General features: G+C 38.3%; 1 long non-coding RNA gene across 1 annotated transcript in view; it reads left to right on the top strand.

The window, feature by feature from the left end:
• Positions 1–23365, top strand: part of LOC148044623 (uncharacterized) — a 62780-nt gene extending 39415 nt beyond the window's left edge. The window contains exons 2-3 of the long non-coding RNA XR_015697390.1: positions 21577–21745; positions 23095–23365. This is a non-coding gene — a long non-coding RNA (uncharacterized LOC148044623). The remainder of the gene's footprint in view (positions 1–21576; positions 21746–23094) is intronic.
• The last annotated feature ends 918 nt before the right edge of the window (positions 23366–24283 follow it).

The raw sequence follows: 24283 nt of genomic DNA, 5'->3' as shown, positions 1-24283 counted from the left end.
ATAAGATGCACCGGAGTATAAGACGCACCAAGATTTTGAAGAGGCAAATTTTTTAAAAAAGTTTTCACACTCTTCACGCTTCCCAAAAACAGCCCGTGTTTTTTGTCAAACAAAGGGCATGCCTAGCCTTTATGAGGCTTATAGAGTGCTCCTGGGGGCTGGGGGGGGGGGGCAAAAATGAGCCAAAAAATAGACTGTTTTTCGGTCATTTCTGTGCTCCCCAGCCCCCAGGAGCACTCTGGAAGCCTCCTAAAGGCTATGCATGGCCATTTTGGTGAAGGAGCGGGATTTCAGGAGGGCAAAAATGCTGTATTCAGTGTGTAAAATGCACCCAGATTTTCACGCTCTTTTTTGAGGGAAAAAGCTGTGTCTTATACGCTGAAAAATACGGTAAGTCACTTTTTTCAATGCAGTTGTAACTTTGAACAGTCCCTAAATGAACTGTTGTAAGTTGAGGACTACGTATATAGCTTAATACAATGCATAATCCCAACCAATAAATCCGAAGAATACTGAACTAACTCAGAAAATGTTCTGTACTCCTTGTAGCATATTGGTATACTTTATTGAAAAAAATCTTCAAAAATAGTAACTATTTTAAAGTAACAGCTTTTAACAGTTCAGTATAGGAGGTTTTTAAAAACCTAACAACAGACTGGCTTTAAAATGGGATTCTGGGACAATGTTAGGCATTAAACATTCCTTAAAATCAGGGGTCTCAAAATTTTAGTCAGTTCTTACCCCCTAAAGGGTTCCCCTTGCACATATGAGCTAGTCGTTCCCGACTGTAGGGGTGCTCCTCTCCATTTCAAATATAAAAAACGCAAATAATTTTTCTATGGAGCACCAAAATTTTCTCGCAGACCACCAGTTGGTGACCGCTGTACTAAAGTTCCTGAGGTTGAGATATATTGGTTTAAAAGCCTGGTTCCCTATTACCCTCCCTATTTTATCAAAACAAAACATTCCTATTCCATACAGAAGGCTACTCTATCCACCTGGTTCTCCTTGGGCTACCATATTGGCATTGCACATTAACGGTTGTCCCAGTTTCTCAGATTAAATTGCCTTACTGACTTTCCTTGCCCTGCATGTGACAATTGTGTAACTCAATGGAACATTTCCAGTATAGGAAAATCCAAAAGCAACTCACTAGTTCCCAAGTGGTCTCTCCAGCTGGGAAAGCAGCATCTGTTCTACCAATCAGCAGTAGCAATTCCGCCCCCCCCCCCCCTTTGTATCCCAAATCTTTTCAACCTAAAACTTTTTCTACTCTATGCTCTACTAGAACAACATTCATGCAAAATGGGAATTTTCCACCAATATTAAAAACATCAGAACACATGAGATATTTTGCCTGGACATCTGCCCTCCTCATGCCTCATTGTTTTGGAACAATATGGGCCAATTATCACATGCTGTGTCTCTGAACGTTTGATTCCATTTGTCCATTAAAAAAACCCTGCATTGTTTGGAAAAATGATTACAGCCAGCAATGCAGTGGAAGAAAGATATTTGTAGGGCATTTCAGCCATTACACTTTCCACTAGGACAACACAGCCTGCAGATCTTTCCCATTCTGTAACTCAGGTGATTCTAAGGAGTTCCTTTCTCTTGTCATTTGTGCATATGCATGTTGTACAAGAGGAAGGGTTGGTGTTTGGAAAGAATAGATCTTTCTGATCAACTGTAGAATCAAGAAGAATTTTTGCATCTTTATCCTCTGATTATTTTTCAGAAATAATATTCTTTCTGGATAACTTGACAGAATATTTACTTATTTATTTATTTTATTTAGTTTGTCATTCATGTACAAGATAACAGGAGTAAGAATAAACATGAATAAGAACACAGGACATGGGTACAAATAAATGGGGACATTAGGACAGGGATGTCCAAACCAATGTCAGGTCACTCAGTAAAGTTTCTATAAATATGGTTAGATCAATTACACAAAGTGAGCAAACTGCAAGAACTGTGAATTTACCCCAATTTTGCCTTGATATGGCATTCCCTATTTATAGGTAGTGGAGCCTGCCCATCACATTCATAAGTCACAATGGTCATAAAACGGGACAGTCATGTAGCTACCCTGATTTTATTACCTTTTTTGCGATGCTCATTAAGCGAGTACCATGGTCATTAAGCAAACTAATGGTTTGCTATGAACAAGATTTGTTGAAAGCTAGAAGTAACTGGTCACTAAGAGACCAGTTGTAAGTTGAGGACTATCTGTACTACCCTGAATACAGGTAGTCCTCAACTTACAACCACAATTGAGCCCAAATTTTCTGTTGTTAAGTGAGACCTTTATTAAGAGAGTTTTGCCCCATTTTACAACCTTTTTGCCACAGTTATTAAGTGAATCACTTCAGTTATTAAGTTAGTAATGTTGTTAAGTGTCTCTGGCTTCCCCATTGACTTTGCTTGTCAGAGAGTCATAAACTGTGATCACATGACCCCAGGACACTGCGATGGTCATAAATTTGAGTCAGTTGTCAAGCATCTGAATTTTGATCATGGAGATGCTGCAATGGTTGTAAGTCATAAGTCAACTTTTTTCAGTGCCATTGTAACTTCAAACGGTCACTAAACAAACTGCTGTAAGTTGGGGATAACCTGTAATGCATTACTTTGGTAAAAAACAGACCCTAATGTAAATGTGTCATTTCCACAATTCCGAGTTCAATCCTGGGCACTTCTGATTTGAAAAAAATAGGATGGATATCAACCCCAATTGACATATTTACCTTGTCCTTGCATGCACAACCTGCGAGAGGTTTTAAAATGGCCTCTGCTGATATCAATAGAGACTACTACGAAGCCTCTTCTTTCATTTTTGCCGGGCTGTTATCCCCACCGGGAGAAGCTAGCTTTCCCTTTGCAAATTACCTCCTTCCACACTGCAATAAGGCTTTGAAGTAGCTTCCATAGCAATCAGATTTGTGTAGGCTAATGTGGGAGGGAAAGAGAATCAATGGAGTGAATGGAATGTGTGGGGAGCTACCATTGTTAGCAATGGCAGACAACACTTGCCTTGCATTTCTCACTGAGGTAAACCTCTTTTTTCCTCACGTCCTCTTTCTGAAACAGTACCATAATAATATCAAATGTCTCATCTGAAGTTACTATTATAAGATCACATCTACAAGTAGTCCTCGACTTACCATAGTTCATTTAGTGAACAATGGCACTAAAAAAAGTGATTTATCACTGTTTTTCACACTTATGATTGTTGCAGCATCCCTATGGTCATGTGATAAAGAAAATTGGATGCCTGGCAACTGACTCCTATTTATGAAGGCTGCCATATTCCTGGTGTCATGTGTCTCCCTTTTGCAACCTTCTGACAAGTAAAATCAATGGGGCATCCAGATTCACTTAACAACTGGGTTGTTAACAGCCGCAATGATTCACTTAACAACTATGGCAAGAAAAGTCATATAATGGGGCAAAACTCATTTAACAAATGTCTCAGTTAGCAACATACATTTTGGGCTCAATTAGGTATGGATACAACATGGGGAAATTGGATGTTAATTGTAAACAATGATTTGGAATGGAAGATTAGAAACCTTTGTTACTAAATGTTATTGATGTTTAGCTAGAATAGGCCATAAGGAATAGTGTTATTGGGATACTAGAAATAGCAAATGAGATGCCAGTATGTGATTATGTCTTGAGTTTTGGTATGTTTTATGATGAAGGACGTTTAAACAATTATAGTCAAACGAGAATGGGGGTAGGATGATGGTAATATGTACAAATATATTTGATTTAAAATACTAGAATTAATATGAATCATGGGTGACTGTGAAAGAAACGCACACATTTTTTTTGTAACCAACTGATACACTTTCTACAGTATGTAAAGAGGATTTTTTGTGTTGTGTCTGTTTTGAAAACTAAAAAAAAAACTTTTAATAAAAAAGAAATAAATTTTGGGCTCAATTGTGGTCATAAGTCGAGGACTACCTGTATAACATTTTAAAGGTTTTGTTCTAATTTTACCAGAGAGCAAGTTTACCGTAATGGTTAGGGCACTGAGCTAGAAACCATTACTTCTAGTCCTACCTTAGGCATGAAGACAGTTGGGTAACTGGGAACAGTCACTTTCAGTTCCAGAAAGAATGAGGCAATGGCAAACCACATCCCCAAAACCTTGCCAAGAAAACTTCAGGGACTAGTCGAGGCAGTGGTGAGGAGTTAATCTTGACTCAAAACGTGTGTGCGTGCACACTTACACAAACTCAATTACCAGACCTTGCTTTGTGAGTTTTCCAAATACTGAATGCTAATCAGATTTTGAAATGCAACAACCGGGATGCAGGATTTGACAATGAGGTACAATGTTTAAAAAATGGCATTATAAAAGCCATTATAAAACTGAGATGGGTATAATCAACAAAGCAAAGGCTGAACAGAAACACAAGGTGAAAAGGCCTATATTCCACAATATAAGGAGTCAGATTAAAACAAAATGTGGAAAAATAGTAGTACAGTGCAAATAAATTGGTTCCAACTACATTTTAAAAAATGCTTCTTATCATGTTTAAATATGCTGCAATGGATGTATTTACAAACATTGGAAGGCATTTTCTTAAAGAGCTTATCGTAAAATGCATCTGGGAATCTTTTTAATTTTTCGTTACAATCTGCATAATTTCCAAGCAAAGTACATAACATCAAACTTGGGAAAATACGTATGCTTTATTTACAACTGGTAAGAGGGGTGAGTCCTTTAAAAAAATATTTACCTTATTGGAAATTTTCCAATCAGATGAATTTTTGAAGACTCAAATTCAATGCGATATGATTCGTAATTTCAAATGATATTGAGGCCTTTTTCCTCAAACAGATTCTCTCTCTTAAACATGCTCCAGATGTGAAGTTATGTGTTCAGTTTGGTTGCTTCTTGTTTGGGATAAGTTTCCTTTTAAACCAGTATTTCTCATATCAGCAACTTTAAGATGTGGGGACTTCAACTTCGAGGATTCTCTAGCCAGCCATCTTAAAACCCACACACCTTAAAGTTGCTGAGTCTGAGAAACATTGGTGTAAAGGAGAAATTTTGAATTACTGTATTAGAATTGAAAAGCATCAGTGGCATAGTAACTCTGTTAAAACCAACTGTACATGTCTAACCTTTCAGTCCAAAATTCCTTTTAAGGCTGAACACATACATTTCTTAATCTTCCAAACCAGTAAGAAATTGAAAGAAAAAACTAGAACAAAAGAATTACGCTGAACCTATCCACAATTTTGCCTTATGAGAAACAGAGATGATGTGTAATTTAATTAAACCAAAACCTCTTTTGAAAATTTAAAAACAACTTTATCAGTTGCTTAAATCTGTCTCAGCTACTCTGTTATTCAAAATAAGATGAGCCAGCTAGCAGCTCATGGCAAAATCTTGTGTACAATAGAGATCTAGTTATGATAACTCTCCTCCCTTTCTGATCCATCTCAGTGTAAAACTAAATCATGTGAAGAGGTGTTAATGGACCATAATAGGGAAATCTCAAGACAGCAACTATGACTCATGGATAGGAATGCTTTGTGGCCCAGAGGTACAGCCTAATTTATTTAATTTCTTATACCTGAAGTGCCCCAGCCAGTAAAACCTACTAAAAGTTTAACCAAGACCAGAATAAACTCTATATGCAGACAGAATAAACCTTGGCATGTCTTATTCAGAGATATGCTATACCTGGAAAGTGAATACTGGACATCGTAAAAGTCCATTTTTGACAGCATTGCTCCTAGAAAATTATATCCTTGCCAGTTGTAGCATACACAGGTAGTCCTTGACTTACTACCACAATTGAGCCCAATGTTTATGTTGATAAGTGAGAAGTTTGTTAAGTGAACTTTGCCCCATTTTATGACTTTTCTTGCCACATCTGTTAAGTGAATGTGCAGTTAAATTAGTAACATGGTTGTTAAGTGAACCTGGCTTCCCCATTGACTTTGCTTGTCAAAAGGTCACAAAAGGTGATCACCTGGGACCTTGCAACCATCATAAATATGAACCAGTTGTCAAGCATCCAAATGTAAATCACATGACTATGGGGATGCTGCAACAGTCATAAGTGTGAAAAACAGTCATAAGTCACTTTTTTCAGTGCTGTTGTAACTTTGAACGGTCACTAAACAAATTATTGTAAGTCAAGAACTAACTATCTTATTTGCTGGTCAATGACCAAAATACAATGATTGACTGACATATTTCTTACACTACCTGTGAAAAATAGTTGTATACTTTCTACAGGTGGCGCAGTGGTTAAATGCAGCACTGCAGGCCACTTCAGCTGACTGCAGTTCAGCAGTTCGGCTGTTCAAATCTCACCGGCTCAGGGTTGACTCAGCCTTCCATCCTTCCGAGGTGGGTAAAATGAGGACCCGGATTGTTGTTGGGGGCAATATGCTGACTCTGTAAAACCGCTTAGAGAGGGCTGAAAGCCCTATGAAGCGGTATATAAGTCTAACTATTGCTATTGCTATTGCTACATCCAGATCAATGGTGAGTTTCCAATTTTTTTACTACTGGTTTGCATGTGTGCATATGTGCACTTGCGCATGCCATCGGGGCAGGTGGGCAGAGCCTCCCTCCGACGCTACTACAGGTTCGCCTGACCCGTGATGAACCGGGAGCAACCCACCTCTGATCCAGACAATTTTTGTTTGAAGCAGTGATGAGCTTTCAGGCTGATTTTGGTTTGTCTTCTGATTTTTCAGGTGAATATAATTACGCCCCATTCTAAGATGCTGCTTTCAGCAGTAAGGATTTTGCCTAATCAGCCGAGGTACAAACTGAACCCAATATTTCTTTATAGAAAAATATCTGTCAGGGGATATGTTCTTCATTTCTCAGGCTCCACAAGCAGTGCAGTTCAGAGAAGACAAGACATATCTGAGTGGTTTCAGATGTCCCACAAAATGGTTCAGAGGCTCCTAGTGTGAACATCTGGCTACAATCTTCTCCCTAGGAACAAACTTTATATTTCTCAAGGCTACTTGCAAAAGATTCAGGGGAAGTGTTTACTTTACATTAAGAAAAACAGGTATTCCCTCTCCTGAATATGTATTCCCTCAGCTACATTATCTGAAGATAATTTTTCATTAGCAATCACATTTTTGGCTGCATGCCCACAAATATCACACAGGAGCCCCTGTATACAAATCACAAAGCTTAAGACAAAATCAAATAACTTATATGGTGTTTACAGGTGTTTTGTGAACTGATCATCATCTTAAACCATCATTTTTGCTTTAGGACATGAGAGAACAAAGCAAGATTTGTTTCTTAATCCTGGCTCATGATCTAGCACATTGTTTGAATAAGTTTCTGGCAAAGCACTAGGGTTGGTGAGGTGACATATTAAGCTTGCCCAGGTTTTAATCATGGTTTGCTAAAAAGGAACAAAAGTTCACAGAAATGTTAAACCACGTAAACAAGTCAGACTACGATGTAGCACATTATTTGAACTAGGCCGGTGTCTAGCATAGATAGCTACTACAATGAACTAGCGACAATTCTATAGCATCATAATAGCAGTACCCATGGTAAGTGTGTCTAAAGGTTGAATCATAGCAACTGGACCAAACTAAAGTTTGGACTGAGGTTTGGTCCAGTTGCCATGATTCAGTCTTGGCCTGGATGATTGAGTCTTCATCGACATACCCAGGATAAGTACTTTTCCTTTCACTTCTCATTACTCCACTCAAATCTCAAGAGAGAAAAATGCTGCATTCTGTGGCACATAATTTAAAGTTAGTAATAAAGGATGCAGTTGCTGAAATGCTAGAGTTCCCAGCCTATTTTCAAGTGGTACAAACTGTTTTAGTACACCTGTTTTCAGTGAAAAACAAAGAAATGTCTTTGGTGATTTTAGCATCATTTTCCACATACGTTTTCCTTTACACTTAAACAAATGAATTGTATATGTAGAGTATCCCAGTGTGATTCTTTAATTGCTTTGCCAAAATTATGAAAGTGTTATCTGTGTCACATGATTTAAAAAGAAAATTGCATTGTGTCAGTTTGTTTTCTGGAGAATATCTACAGTACCCCACTTCAAAGGTATTTCAAAGATGCAACAGGCACCAAACCTGCATCTGTGTAAGGCATTACAGTTAATGCACAATGTTATTTAGAGTCCTTTTCAGTTTTTGATTCAATTTTGAGAAAATGGAAGTTGCCGAGTTCAGCTTACCACATAGAAGTGAACTTGGATACCAGTACAGTTATACCAACGGATATCTCAGCATCATCTGTAGCAATCTACCCAACCCCACGCCCTCCAGATGTATTGGAACCACCTTTTCTGGAACCTGCAAGCAGCAAAGCTAAACAGCTGGAGAATGCTGAAATATGAAGTCATATTGCTCATCAGTATTTAATCTTCTTATAACATTTCTATCCACTGATGTCTTCACGTACCATTACATTATTTTAATTGTACTTAATTGCAGAGTTATTCAATTAAGAAAAAAATTGGAGAGGACAATCCATTACTGTTGTACCTTTCACAGCTGCATTCCAGCTAGAAATGCAGAGCTTAATTACAGGTGGAAATGAGCCTTATAAACAATAAGAACATCACAGGGTTTCTAAAATCACAACAAAGAAAGCAGGAAGAAAAGGACAAAGATCCACATTTTTTTCTTAGAAAGAGCTTATTTAGAATATTTAATATTTTAATATTATAACAGTAATGGATTTCTACTTCTCTATTGATGTCAGAAACACCTAGAAATTATACACATATAACATTCATTACTGAGCAAATAAAATGGGTATAAAATAGGACTTAAGTATAGCACTGGTAAAAGATATGTAGAATAAATAGGATTAAAACTTTAATTTCACAACACGTGGATAGATTAAACCATACTTTCAATTGGGGAAAAAGTGACAATCCTAGACCAAGTCCAAAAATGCCAGGGAATTTTTGAAGCCTGGCACTCTGACAAATCAACCATCAATAGACACATAGACATCAACAGCACCTATAGACTGCAAAAGAGACAAACAGCCCAAAAGGGAAAAAGATTCCAGCACCTCTCCACCAGTAATCCACATTCAGATCACCATAGATTAACTCCAAGGTTAACATTAGACCAACAATCAAGTAAGCAACCCCCAATCAAGAAAAAGACTTCAGCACTCTGTACTGATAATCACCACTCAGATTAGCATAGATTATCATTAACTCCAAGGTCAACTTCAGACCAACAATCAAGTAAGCAATACCCCAATCAAGAAACTGTCAAAAAGCCCTCAATAAACAGCCCAACCAAAGAATCTCTAAGACCACCCCACCCACAGGCAATATAAACTGACAGCAAACAGCACTCCTTATTAGCACTGATGATGTTACCAAACATAATTAGGATAATGAAAGTCTGCAAGAAAACAAGCTTAGAGAACACTTAAGGACCCACTAGGATCAAAACTAAATAACATTGGCCCAGTATTGGTCCACATCAACAGTATTTTACTCTTGGCAGCATGAGGTCTTCCATATATGCTGAAGGATATTGTATGTGCTGTAACATATGAGAGAGGGAAGCCCTGTTTTCATAAATTTTTCTGGATTTTCACTATGGATTTCTGCTATGGTTAACTATAATTTATATATAACCTCATGAAAGATATCACTAGTCCCATTTTTACAAATGGAACATGCATGGATTACACCCAAGGTTTTCCAAATCTGCTCTGTGTGTATTGATATCTACTAAGGGAACAGAAACATTTTAAATTAACTCAGTGCAATAGGAATTGTGCTCCCCACTTTCTTTTCAACATATCACACTGACTTTTTCATTATTTAGTTTTCATCTATTTTCCAATTAAATTCTAAATTAAATACCAAGTTTTACTTAATTTATAGATATTATAAATTATAGAACTTTAATCAGGTTAAGCCATCCAGCTCTTACAGAGGCATTTTATACAAAGAACTAATTTGATAAAAAAATTCTGACAATAATAAAAGTAGATAAAATATTAAAAATGGAGGAATAAATAATGTTTATTGCCATTCTATACTCAACAACTCTAATTCAAATAAAGTAAAGATTAAAATTAAAAAGAGTGAGACCTTAGTATTTTTTTCAAAAACATTTTTCCTTAGATTTTAAGTACCTGATTTGCATTTTGAGGCTAAAAAGAGTTTTTAAAATAACAACTTATGCTTTTAAAAATTACGATATACTATCTTCTGCTGTATTTTCTAGGTTTTTCTGAGTGGCATAATCTTGTGGTTTTGATATCAATATTTTGATATAAACAGAAGTGTATATATTTCATCCCTTATAGCAAAGCTATCTTTATATCAATCCATTTTCTGTATGCAAATTATGTGGCATGCATTTATTTAGAATAAAATATATGTAGGAGGGGATTAAAACAATTATACAATACAATACAATAGCAGAGTTGGAAGGGGCATTGGAGGTCTTCTGGTCCAACCCCCTGCCTACGCAGGAAACCCTACACCACTTCAGACAAATGGTTATCCAGCATCTTCTTAAACACTTCCAGTGTTGGGACATTCACAACTTCTGGAGGCAATCTGTTCCACTGATTGTTTTAACTGTCAGGAAATTTCTCCTCAGTTCTAAGTTGCTTCTCCCCTTGATTAGTTTCAGGTGCTTTGGAGAATGGTTTGACTCCCTCTTCTTTGTGGCAACCCCTGAGATATTGGAACATTGCTATCATGTCTCCCCTAGTCTTTATTTTCATTAAACTAGACATACCAAGTTCCTGCAACCATTCCTCATATGTTTTAGCCTCCAGTCCCCTAATCATCTTTGTTGCTCTTCTCTGCACTCTTTCTAGAGTCTCCACATTTTTTTTACATTGTGGCAACCAAAACTGAATGCAGTATTCAGTTGAAAGCAATTGTTAAAATGAATTCAGGATTGAAGTTTCTGAGATTGACTCATAACTTCAGTTTACTTCCAAAAAGAATATCAAGGTTTCATTTTGGCTGATGGTTAGGAAATTGTCACTATCTATGTGAATCGTTAACTTATCCTTTTCTGGCAACTGAATCTTACAAGGGACAGTAATTCCAGTACTACAATTAGAGAATTCTTGTGCTATGACTCCAGACCTATATTCTGGACAATTGGGGCCCTTCCCAACAGAACAAAATTTAAAAATAGCTATTGCAAAACAAGAGGACTTTCACCTGCCCTGTGACTGCAATTTTTTAATATGACTGATTCCTAGCCAAGGTTACTTTTATACATTTTATATGGAATACTTTGCGAGTCCCATTTTAATTGGGCTAGAATGAATCACATTAACAAATGATTGTCCGGAGAATTTGATTTCTTGAAGGGTGAAATGCCATTTGAGCAGCTTTCCCCAGATTAATGAACTCTAGGGGTATTTGACTTCATATTCCAGAATTCCTATGCTAGCTGCATCTTGGGAATTGGACTGTAATGGATCAGAAAGTGCAAGGATCAACAGAAAAATGCCCATTCCTATTTAGTGCTTGGAGATATTCTTTCATTGCTATCTTGTTGTGCAGCTGGGAACTGATGTCAAGAAGAAGAAAAAAGAGAAGAAGGAAGAAACAAAGAAATCTGTGGGCTCTGCAAACCACCTACGTGGTGCTTATAAACAGGTTTTATTTGTTTGTTTTGTAGTTTTCATGCTGGAGTGAGGCACTGAGTTTGTACAAGGGATCACAGTTAATTGATGGCTCTTCTGCAAAGTTAGGAGCTGAGTTTCCTGGTAAAGAGCAGTCAACAAACCTTGGCTTGTGCACCTTATACACTGATGATATTGGTATGTTTTATTTTATTTTGTTTTAAATAATCCTTCCTTGATTTCTGCACCATTTTTTTCTGGATGAATTCCAGTTCTTGTCAGAATTTCCACAGCACTGGTGACTGCAGTTTCAAGTCAACCTCTTCCCTGTTGTTTTATCCCACTTTTAATAATACTCGTTAGCCTATTTGTTCTATGAATGGTGCCTGATTCCTCCTCTGAGACTCATGTGCTCTTTGCTGTACATGAGTGGCAGTGAGATGACATCACAGAACAGGTTTGGATTTGCACACTCCTAGCCAAGAGGTAAGGCAAAGAAAAGAGCTTTCAACCTGCTGCAGAGCTATAAACCACCTCCAGTGACACCTGGACATTACACAGGGAGACAGTGTAGGAGCTGGAAGACAGAGCAAGGTTGCTCCCACACAACTGAATGAGTAACATGCCTGGGTAATAACAGCATCTAAAAGGAAACTTACTTTAGCGGGTGTGGCCCAAATCTCAGGAGGTGAGGTGCACCTGTCCTTCTGGCAAAGCACCCCTGGAGAAAATACCAATACCAATATTAGGAAAGTGGGAATTTGGAACCAGGGATGGGAAGGGCATAGTTTTTCAAGTTGCCGAAGAATAACACACAAAAATAAGGTGAACAAAAAGAAAATGGATATCAAATATAGTTTTGCCTTTGGAAACATCATAATATTTTATTTGTAGGATCAGTTGGTTAGAAAAGATAGCTTAGTATGTGGTTGACATATGCAAGTATGACCCAGTTTAAAAATCCTGCTTATTAGCTCTTTTAAATTTTTGATAGGCATAGGCTATTAGAACTGGATTGTAAAAATCTGGTTGATTCACCAGATGGCAGCAAAGAAAGAAGAAAAATCTAATGATCTTTGCTTCCACCTAGTGATTATCCAGCATTTTGTAACTCAATTTGCTGGTCGGGCTTTAAGAAAATTACCTTAATGTAGAGGAGGAAATTGAAACTTCAGGGAAATGGAATGACATCAGAGGAGGACACCCTAATAAGACATCAGGTCAAATGTGGGTGATTTGCTATGGGGAGTTTCTATTTATATTGGATCTACAGTTAATTTGGAAATGAGGACAACGTTATATCCTGTTCCCTCCAGCTTTCCTTCAGAATAGGTTACTGGCGAGATTATGTCAAGATGATATACCAGTTTGTTATTTATTTGTTGTATATCACATTACATAAACACAAACAAGCTTCTCCTTTCTCCTGAACCATTGGAACTGTTTGTTGATACGTTTGCAAATCAGTGAGAGAAGAACCATACTTATTATCAGGAGACATTTTTATTAGGAACAAATTTCAGATTGCAGCAGAACTGGATTGACCAAACTATATTTCACAAATAATGGAGGCCCGTAGAATGGGAATGTTTGCTAGAGCACCTATGTGGGAGTTGCTGCTTTCCATAACATAGCTAATATGCACAATCAATGTTTGGAATTTAGTATACAATAATTCTTATATTCTTTTTTTCCCATGGGAACTTTTCTGGATCACAGTTTGGTACTACATACTTCATATATAATTGTTCCCATTAATTCAGATGATATTACTGTGAGTTGAGAAATCAACTGATAATAGATAGAAGTTTGCAACTGATAACAGTGGTTGCATTCTCTGAAGAGGCAAATATGTAGCTGGGAAATTTTCTTGGTGTCATTATTATTTATGGAGATGCAGGTGGTTACTAGCTTAAGTTGGCTTGATAGCTGAAAATATATCTAGAAGAAAAGATCTACTCAATAATTGTACCTACTCAGGTTAGATTACAGTTGAGATGCACCTGACTTTGAAGAGTGTTTGGAAATTTAAAATGATAAAAACACAGAGTATCTGAAATAGTTGTAAAATCTAGATTTTCAGATTGTAGTACATCAATCCTGTCCTTATGATTTCAGCAGCTGCTTAGTTATTTCTGGACCCCAGTTGGCCATTGAAGGCTTTAAGTGATATAGTATTTCTTCTTTCTGAACCTGCTAGCACAATAATGGTCAGTGTCCTATACTTGCTCTCTAGTGTCCATTAATAAATATTAACTCAGTGAGTTTTCCCAATGGTTACTATGGTTGATTTTAGAAGAATAACATTATATATTGAATATTAACTATGATATTTTATTTTTTTCTAAAAAATACTCTTATGTAAGAGCAATAGAGCCTCAAAAAAAGCTTAGTAGTTATTGAAGAGTGTTTGATTGGGAGAGGATAATGAAAAAGATTTACAGTACTTGCTGGATTGCAGATTGTAACATCAGTAATTTATTTCAAAGCATTACATCAGGAAATAAGGGACACTAAGTGTACAAGTATTGTTTAATCCTTATCTTGGTTGAAGACATCTAAGAGAAATATTTCCATTCCCATCAAATCACTTATTGAACAAATCACTTATTGATTTTATATTTATACAATATATTAAATCATGTTTGCTTCATCATCATTCGAATAAATCACTAGTCATTGGTCCATACAGCTTATTAAATTGGAATCCCTGACTTACAAATCACATTGGCCAAGGGCAAGTTAAGTAATAGATAATTTACTGGTTTGTGGTTTTATGTGTTATGTAAATCCTGCTACACACTTAACCCAATCTATTTCATAGGGTTGTAACAGTGGTTCCCAACCTTTTTTTGGCTATGCCCCACCTAAGCATCTTTAAAATCCTGATGCCCCCCCCCAATAATTCTTACTTTACTCAAAAAGTGAAGTCTACTCACATGGAGGAAGCCTAAAAGGCCATTAACTTGGTTTAAACAAGGTTCAACTTGCTCCCATTAAAAATCAAATTGCCCTCCTGCGGGGCATGGGCCCCACATTGGGAACCACTGGGCTGTAAGAAGGGTACAATGGGAAGGAAGGAATTATGAAAGCTATTCCATGTTTCAGGAGGAAGGGATATAAATAAATATATCCATAAAATGTGGAGTTCTGTTGAAAAGAGGGCTTGGCAATTAAAAAACAACAACACAAGAATTCAAGTACTTATTGCAACCTCTGTCCTGTTAACATTTATTATCTACCTGGAGATGTTCAAATGACTCATCACTCATGCTCAGAAGAATATAGATTATATTCTGGAACGAAAGAGCAAACCTCTCACATCAGGTTTTAGCACATTCATATGTTGCCACATAAATCACATGTTTCTATGACTCAGAGAAGCCATTTGCACCAGGATTTAAATAAAGAGTGTTCCGAGTTTCAACTGGAAAAAAATACCTCTCAAGAAGACACAATTCTGCATATTAATACAGTTGATTCTGACCAATATTTGGGTCATAGTTTGGAAAATTAATCCAAATGATGACTGGCCCCCAAACCCACTAAAAGTATAGAATCAAAGCTGGGCTACATGTCAAGCCCTTAGCAAATTGATCCAGTCCACAGATGGGCCCTGCTGAGTTTACTTAGTAACTGTGGGAAACAATGGCACCCCCTAGAAAAACTGGACAAGGGGGTCCTGATTTCATTTTAATTTCTTACAGTGTTTCATATTAACTGATTTCTTCACACATTTCAGTAAACCATGATGTGATTGACTTGCTTTTAGTTTAATATTACATGCAAACCTGGCTAACTGTTCAGTCAGAAAATCACGTTAGCATAATGTGAAATTAGCTTTATGTAGGGGCAGTGTGATAAAATAACAGTATGACAAAACTAAGTATCTGTCTGTTTGGATTCTAAACCAGGCAGGCATGGTGTAGGCCTCTTCAGATTCTGAGATATTGGTCGTTGCCCAAGGATACTGGCTACTGATAGGAGCCCCCTCAGATCAATCCAGAATCTATACAATAGTAATACCCAAAGGTATACATAAATTAGTGGCATTTTAGCCACGTCACAATACTGTACAGGTAAAGCAAAAAAGGACATGGAGGCTCAGTGGCTAAGACAGTGAGCTTGTTGATCAGAAAGGTTTACAGTTCGGCAGTTCAAATCCCTAGCGTTGCATAATGGAGTGAGCTTCCATTACTTGTCCCAGCTTTTGCTAACCAGTTAGAAAGCACGTAAAAAATGCAAGTAGAAAAATAGGAATCACCTTTGGTGGGAAGGTAACAGCATTCCATGAGCCTTCAGCATTTAGTCATGCCGGCTACGTGACCACAGAGATGTCTTCGAACAGCGCTGGCTCTTTGGCTTTGAAACAGAGATGAGCCCCCTAGACCCGGGTATGTCTACCGCATATGTGTGAGGGGAACCTTTACCTTTGCCTTAAAGGAAAAACTATTTCCTAATATTAGGCAAATATACAAAGAATCTATAGGACATGAACTAGACTCTATTTAAATCAAGTGTTTTAGAATTTATGACTGGTTTCATTGTAACTCTAAGTCATATGACGTGTAGAAGTTTAGCCTTTCTAATTTGCAAACAATTTATGGATTGGTGTGAACAGGTCATCGCCATGGGTGGGTTCTGGCAGAAATTACTGCCAGTTCGCTCGGACACGCTGTGTGCGCATGCACAGTACAACTAAAATTGCTCTGCGTATGTGCAGAAGCAAAAAACAAGATCGCGGTGCCTACTGCGCTGCCAGGAGAACTGGTTTGGGGTTGTGGCAGGCCTGGGTTGCTGCTGGTTCCAGTGATCCAGGCCGCCAAGCTACTACAGGTTCAGCTGAACTGGTCTGAACTGGTAGGAACCCACCACTGGTCATTGCTCAGCAGAATATATGTGCCTAGTCAGTATTGACACCATTTTCCAAACTATACTTCACTCCTGCTGTCTTCATCATCACTCGATCACCAACCTGTAATTGAAGCTGCATTTGAATGTTCCACATCCCATCAGGAAAAAAGCTCTTAGCACAAACATATATCTAATAAAAGGCTTTGGTTTTAGTTTTTAGCCTGCTACCTGCTTCTCCAGAAATTTAGTGTCTGTAAGGAAGGACTGTATGTATGAATAAATTCTAGTACCGTGTTTCCCCCAAAATAAGACAGGGTCTTTATTTTCTTTTGACCCCCGAAATAAGCACTTGGCCTTATTTTCAGGGAGGTCTTATTACTTTTGAGGTACAGGAGGTGGCAATGGTGGTCACCTCATGGCTGCTGCTGTGTTGCAATATTTTTGGGAGGGCTTATTTTCAGGGGAGGGCTTATTTTAGTGCATGTGCTCAAAAGCTCAATTGGGCTTATTATCTGGGGAGGTCTTATTTTCAGGGATACAGGGTAGACATGCAAACAAACATGAATCCCAAAGGTTAAACCGCTGCTATCTTCCAACCCAAATATTTCTGAATGTGTTTGAGTTGCTCTTATTCCAAAATTATACCTTGATCTAACAGAGATAAAGTATTTTAATAAGCATTCTTAAATTTTAAAAAAGGAAACTATTATGGTCAGTTTACCAGTGCCCCCTTTTCTGGAGACCATGCAAGCTATTTTAACCATTTATAGAGTGATACAGCCTGCAGTTAGCAGAGAAGAGCTCTCAGCCATTTATAATTGAGGAATGGAGGAGACACTCGGGCAGCAATCCCAAATTTACAAAAATCTCCAGTGTCTATCATATGGGGTTGTTTTAGGCAAAGGCTGTTTTAATGGCCCTTGAACCAAACTGCAAAACCCATGCCCCATGAATTACCTGTCCTGCTCCAAGCGTCTTACTGGTTTGAATGGAAAACCTCCCTTCTCACATTTTATCCATGCCTTTTGCCTACTGATAAATCAGTCTTTTGTGTAAGGTGACCAGATTTTCAGATTGGTAAAGAGGGACACCTTTGACCGGGGACGGGGGGCGGGGGGGCTTGATTAAAAATTTTATACGGAGCAACAAAAATTTTCATACAACGCAAAAATAGTATTGTAATGTTTTTTTTATTTCAACATAATTACAATTTACAAATATAAATTGTAACTGTTGCCAAACATCCAAATTTTGATCACGTGACCATGAGGATGCTGCAACGGTCGCTAAGTGTGAAATGGTCGCTAACTAATGCCATTGTCACTAAGCCCATTATACCACCTTTCTTGCCACAGTTCTTAAGTGAATAAATGCAGCTGATAAGTTAGTAACATAAGTGAATCTGGTTTCCCCATTTGACTTTGTCAAAAGGTGATTATATGACCCCAGATCACTGAAACCATCATAAATACGAATCTGTTGCCAAGCATCAAAATTTTGATCGTGTGACCATGAGGATGCTGCAACGGTTGCTAAGTGTGAAAATGGTCGCTAAGTGTGAAAAATGGTCATCAGTCACTTTTTTCAATGCCATTGTAACTTTGGTCACTATACCACCTTTCTTGCCACAGTTCTTAAGTGAATCTTAAATGAAGATGTTATATCTTAAGTGAATCTTAGGTCTTAAGTGAAGATGTTATATAGTAGAACCTCTGGTCACGAATGCTTCTGACCAAAATATTCACATTCTCTCCCCCCTCCCCCCCGCTGCTGATTTCCCCTTCTGCACCATTTTTTTTGTAAGCACCAAATTTCCAAAATTAGGTTTGATTCATGACCAAATCAGTTTGCGACCAAAGTTTTGGAACGAATTATGGTTGTGACCAGAGGTTCTACTGTATTCATGCCTTTACATACTCTATATCACCTCAAAATGTTGCACAGCCTTCATAAGTTTCTAATACAGATAAAATTAAATACAACATCAAAACCATAAAAAAGTAAAATTAACCTGGCTGGAAAATCCTATGCCTGTCTTGCTATTGTTACTGATACACTTGCTGCAGTATTTGATGGCTAAAAGAAAAAAATATATTGTTAAAGTGTGTATTATGTTCACTCCCATGTCTTGTCTGCTGCGTTGATTTTGAATTTATTAAAAGAGCTTATTTTACATCAAATCCCTCTCATATTATTCTCCTATGTTCAATAAACCCTAAGAGACAGCATACTATACATGAAATTCCTGTAACTGTATATTTAGTAAATTGTGGAGCTGAGTTTATCCAATTAACTCAGTTTTTGGACTTGAGTAATCACATACAATAAAGGAAATAAAATTATTTAGAATGAAGTGTAGTTGGCTATTTGTGATTAAGGGTGTCATGCAGAAACAATTATAGTTTTGATCAGGAAAATACCCTAAAAAAAACCTTTTGTTCTTTCAGGGATTTTTTTAATGATTTTTCCATGGCACATCATATTGTTACACATATTGTTTTGAATAAAAAAACAGCAACTGCACATTTTTAAAAACCTACATTATTTTAAAATGCATTAAAAAATAAAAGAAAAAAACCCAGCACACTTACCAGCAGGCAGAAACTCCAAGTCAATATTTTTCAAAGAAACTTTCCCACCATTTTGGAGCAGTCCTCCAACCTCCGTGCCCCTCCCCTCTGGAAAATCCAGGAAGTAACACTGGCGACCTCTCTAGCCATTTCCTGCAGCTCTATGGTACTAGATCATTTTTTTCTTATAAAATAAGGTAAACGCGGGGTGGGGGGGAGGTCCGTTTTGTTGCTTTAACGTTTTAATATCTTCAATGAAAGTACTGAGACAGAGAGAGAGAGGGATTAGACAGGGTGTCTTTTGTCTTGCCCTGGTTAGGATTTCTTAAGCAAATCCACTGGGCTTTCAACATGAAGCCAGAAAATCGGGACTTTTTTAAAACGCAGAGGGACACAGGAAAAATTGTTATAAAGTGTGCTTGTCCCGCTGAAATCGGTACGTCTGGTCATCCTACTTTTGTGTTGTTATATTATTATTTTTTATTATTGCTGTTAGCTGCCCAGAGTTATTTTTCACAATCAGGGGGGGGGGGATATATACATCTTTTAACATAAAACTCAGTGAGATTTACTTCTGTGTACAAACTCTATACTGCTAAGGAGTCTGAAAGACATTGAAACCAGAAAATGAGGTTAGTAGTTTCTAGGATCTTCTTGCCTTTTTGTATAGGGGTAACAGCCAACCAAGCAGCAATCTGGATCGTGTTCGTTGAACACCAAATATAAGTATATTGAGGTGTGAAGTTCCCCAAGTGGGTTCTAGTTGTGGGTAATAATCAGTGGTGAAATTCAAATTTTTTTACTACCGGTTCTGTGATGTGTCTTGGTGGGCATTGCAGGAGAAGGATACTACAAAATTTCCATTCCCTCCCCACTCTGGGGCCAGCCAGAAGTGGTATTTGCCAGTTCTCTGAACTACTCAAAATTTCCACTACCGGTTCTTCAGAACCTGCTGAATTTCACCCCTGGTACTAATGTATCATTTGTGGCTCACAACTCATTTTCCTGCTCTCTTCATTAATGTCATAAGTGTTTTAATTTTAACAACCTCTACTGGTAGGGAGCACAAGGACAGCTTCCAGAATCAACTTACTTTCTAAGAACGCCTTGATGCCCCATAATTCCCTTAAGGTTTGCAAAAAGAAAATGAAGCACGGTCAAAAATTTGCCGGCTAGTTTTTTGCTTGTAAATTTTTTCTCATCAGCATAGAAAAAATTAAAATGAACTGGGGGTTGAGAGCAAGTATTTTGGGGCCAGTGCACTTACCAGTTTTCCTTTCGGGAATGTGGTATTTTGTGATTGGTTATAATAGCTATGGCAACTTTAAGTTAAATGGTCAACCCCTCCTCACGGCAACTATGTTCTCTCAAAATGTCAACTGAGCCCTAAATTAAGTGGACCTCTGATTTTAGCCCAGAAGATTATATTCGTTCATGAAGCTCAGTGATCTGTGAAACTCTGTCTAAACACGAGACTTTGGACATTTAATTTCCATGATTTTTTCCCAGGACAATATAGCTTGTACGAAGGTAAAGGTTGGTTGTCCCTTCTCCCATTTGCCAAAGCTTGACAGTTGAGGTTGTGAACTTGAGAGTACTGTAAAGAGAAACCTATTTAGAAAAAAAGTTGCCAGGTTTTGTATTGGTGACTAAAACATAAGCTGACAAAACAGGTTTTCCAGCTGGTATTATTCAAGTGCCTGTGCATGTGTGAGAGAACACAGTGGCCCCACAACTTTGCCTTAAACTTGGGTACCTGCGTTAGTCTAGATTTAAATTATGTCAACCTAGTTGAAAATCACCAAAAGGTCAGATCCCTGCCAGACAGAACCTGGGGCCTTCCAATGAACATTAACTAGGAAACACCTTTACAATGGAAATGGATTGTTTATGGGGACTGTAGTCACTTGCAGTTGATTTCAGAACAAATTTATTTCAAATGCTAAAATGTATTTGCTTTAAATATCTAAGAATAGACTAAATTAGTAGTGTAATTGATTTTGTTGCACAGTTTGAATGCAGAAAATGTTATCTTGGGATAAAAGGCAAAAATTAGGAAAAGTGGGTGTAATACAGCTTTTCAGAGCTTTATTTAAAATTATTATTTAGACCAGAGGTTCCCAAACCCCTCAACTCATTGACCCATTCATGAAATTTCATTGGCCCCCAAACATTTATTATATGAAAAGACTTTAATCAATATTATTTTAAGAGTACTACAAATAACAACATAGCAATATTGACCTCTTGATAATCCCATCAACCCTTGGAAACCAATACTGACCACTTTTGAGAATATTGATTTAGACTGTTCAGTTTCTGGATTTATCTCTGTGATTGTATTAGTTTCTCCATTTAACTTAATAGAAGTAAATGGAAGTTTTCAAATTTCAGAAGAGTGTTGAGTATTGAATAGAATTAAACTCATCATTATCTATCTATCTATCTATCTATCTATCTATCTATCTATCTATCTATCTATCTATCTATCATCTATCATCCACCTGTGGCATGACAAAACCGCGCTCGTCAAAATAGCGGTGATTAAACAGTGTCGCTAAAGCCGCGACGTCATCACCGCGCGTCATCACCGCCGCGACAACAGCGCGGCGACAGAAGGACTACAAAATTGGCATAATTTTGGGGTACTGGAACTGCTGGGCTTCGGAAGACTCCCGCGTCGTGAAAAGCGGAGGATTTGAAATTGGTAGGTGTGCGAGAGATTGAATTAAGGAGCGTCTGTCTTCGTTTTGATTGGAAAATTGAGCTGTAGAGCTGAAAGGAAGAGAGGAAGAGGGGTGGGGGGTGGGAAATGGCAGGGGCTCATTTGGCGAGGAGAAAGGTTCAGCAATCCGGGGGGCGCAATGCCCGTCTTGGGGGTGCCCACCAAGACCCCCGCCAGGGTGGCCGGGCTGACAGCGGCAGCGGGCATGGCGCAAAGCGGGCTGCCCAGCAGCAGCTGGGGCAGGAGGGCAGCGGTGGGGCGTGGGCTCTGCCGACGCTGCCCACCCTGCCTCTTCCTCCGGGGGAGGCCCCGGCAGTGGAGGACACGGCAGCGGTGGCGGCTGAGGCTCTCCCAGGGCCGGCGAAGCGGGCTTGCCCGGTGGCAGCTGTCACCCGTCCAAGGAGATGTTGTTGAGGAAGAAGAGGGCGGCCTGCCTCCGCCGCACGTCGCCACCCCGCTTACGAGCCCCTAGGTTTAGGGTTAGGGTTAGGGTTAGGGTTAGGGTTAGGTTTAGGGTTCGGTAGGCGCGGATTTGCCCTCCGCACTTATGTCGGCGCGGTAGGGTCATGTTTTTCTTAGCGCTTCGGACGCCGCGGATTTGCCTCCGCACTTATGTCAGCGCGGATAAGGGCTTCGCGGTTTTGTGGTGGAACCCATCCACCCACCCCTCCATCCGATTTATAGAGCTGCCCATTTAATAGCAGCAAATTTGGATACAAGCTACAGAATGTGACTGCTTATTTGCAATCCAATATAAAACAGATTACTATCATATATTGCTCATTCTTCAGTAAGCTTCAATCCTTTGGAAAAGATGTGATAGGGGAGCTTTTTCCTTTTTTCCTCCTAGCTGTTCACTTTTTTTCCTTTTTTCACATTCCATCTTCTGTATTGTTCTTTGGATTTCACATTCAGAAGCCTTCCTTATCTTTAACAACAGACCTTGTGGCTTAATCACACCAACAAACTGGAACAAGAATTACAACATTGTATTTGAGAGTAGTTGTTTTCTAGTTAGAAACAAGGTCCATTAATTAAGAGGGAGAGAAATTTTCTTAGGAATGAAAATCAGTCTTTAACTGATTTAGCCAGACAAGCAGAAACATAGAAAGTATCTGTTTTTAGACATGTGTGTACAATACAAGAAACACTCTTTTATGTAAAGCTAGCATTCAGTTTATATAGAATGCTTTATTCGATTGTTCTCTCTGTGTGGATGTTTATATGTGTTACTGTACAAATTCATGGTATGACTCATATTTCATGTGTTTTTAAAAACTGGAATTTTCAAGTTATGAACTCTAACTAAAGCTCTCTCTTTTTCATTGCAGTAGTGTTTGCTACAATCAAATCAACATTATTCAGTTTGTGAGTCTGTGTGGTGTTGTTTGGCCTTCACAAACAAGGGAGTGTGAGTCATGTTGATTCTGAAGTCATGTCCTGCTTTCACTTCTCAAAACTCATGAAAGCATGCAGAAGAAAATTAAAAAATGGTGGGTGGCTTAAAGAATCCCTTTCCAGCCTGCCCTTCCCTGGACCACACTCCTTTTAAGAGAAGGCACTTTTTCTAGCACAGGTGACCTCATGTCAGGATTCTTTTTCCTTGTGATTTGAATAAATCTTCCTTTATTCAGTAAAAATGGTTATATTTTCAAACAATCTTTCTTGGCTCACATTCTTTTTTATTCTTAAATAAGCCTTAAACCTGATGGCGTATAACTTGCTCAGAGAAATAAAAGATTGTACTCCTTTTTGTACTATATGAAGTTCAAATGTACCATGCTTTAATTTCAAATTGACTTTGTGATTCTTTCCCATACTTTGCTGGTTGGCCCATAGGTAAGAAACATGCACCTGTTTTGACTCAGGATAGAAAACTAAGGGCACTTTCTCTGGTCCTTTAAAAATCAAGCATATGAAATATAGGTCGCATGAGGGCTAGTGACATTTATTTCTTGTTTCTTAACACTTATCTGTATTTATGATCTTGTTCAATCAATGGACTTTACAAAGTACTTAACTTTAGCTTAACTTTCATGTTTGCTCTCAGTGTTATCCTCACATCAACTTGAATGATTCACCACCAGTCCTTTCTTAATCTATACACTTGCCACTAACAGAAAGGTAGCCTCAACTTAGATTAGTAAATGGCTAGCTAAATCTGGGCTGGGATTTAAAAGCTTTATAATACCTATATACTAGTGGTGAAATTCAATTTTTTTTTTACTACCGGTTCTGTGGACATGCCTTGGTGGGCATAGTGTGGCTTGGTGGGTGTGGTAGGGGAATGATACTGCAAAATCTCCATTCCCACCCCAATTCAGGGGAAGGATACTGCAAAATCTCCATTCCTACCCCACTCTGGGGCCTACCCCACTCTGGGGCCAGCCGGAGGTGGCATTTGCCGGTTCTCCGAACTACTCAAATTTCCACTACCGGTTTGTCAGAACCTGTTGGATTTCACTCCTGTTATAGTGTGTGTGTGTGTGTGTGTGTGTGTGTATGGTGAATGGCAAAGCT

The sequence above is a fragment of the Thamnophis sirtalis genome, unplaced genomic scaffold (genome assembly GCF_051295495.1).
Source record: "Thamnophis sirtalis isolate CommonGarterSnake01/CBP01778 unplaced genomic scaffold, rThaSir2_p1.2 scaffold_7, whole genome shotgun sequence".
Lineage (NCBI taxonomy): Eukaryota > Metazoa > Chordata > Lepidosauria > Squamata > Natricidae > Thamnophis > Thamnophis sirtalis.
This window is presented reverse-complemented; position numbering and strand designations above follow the sequence as displayed.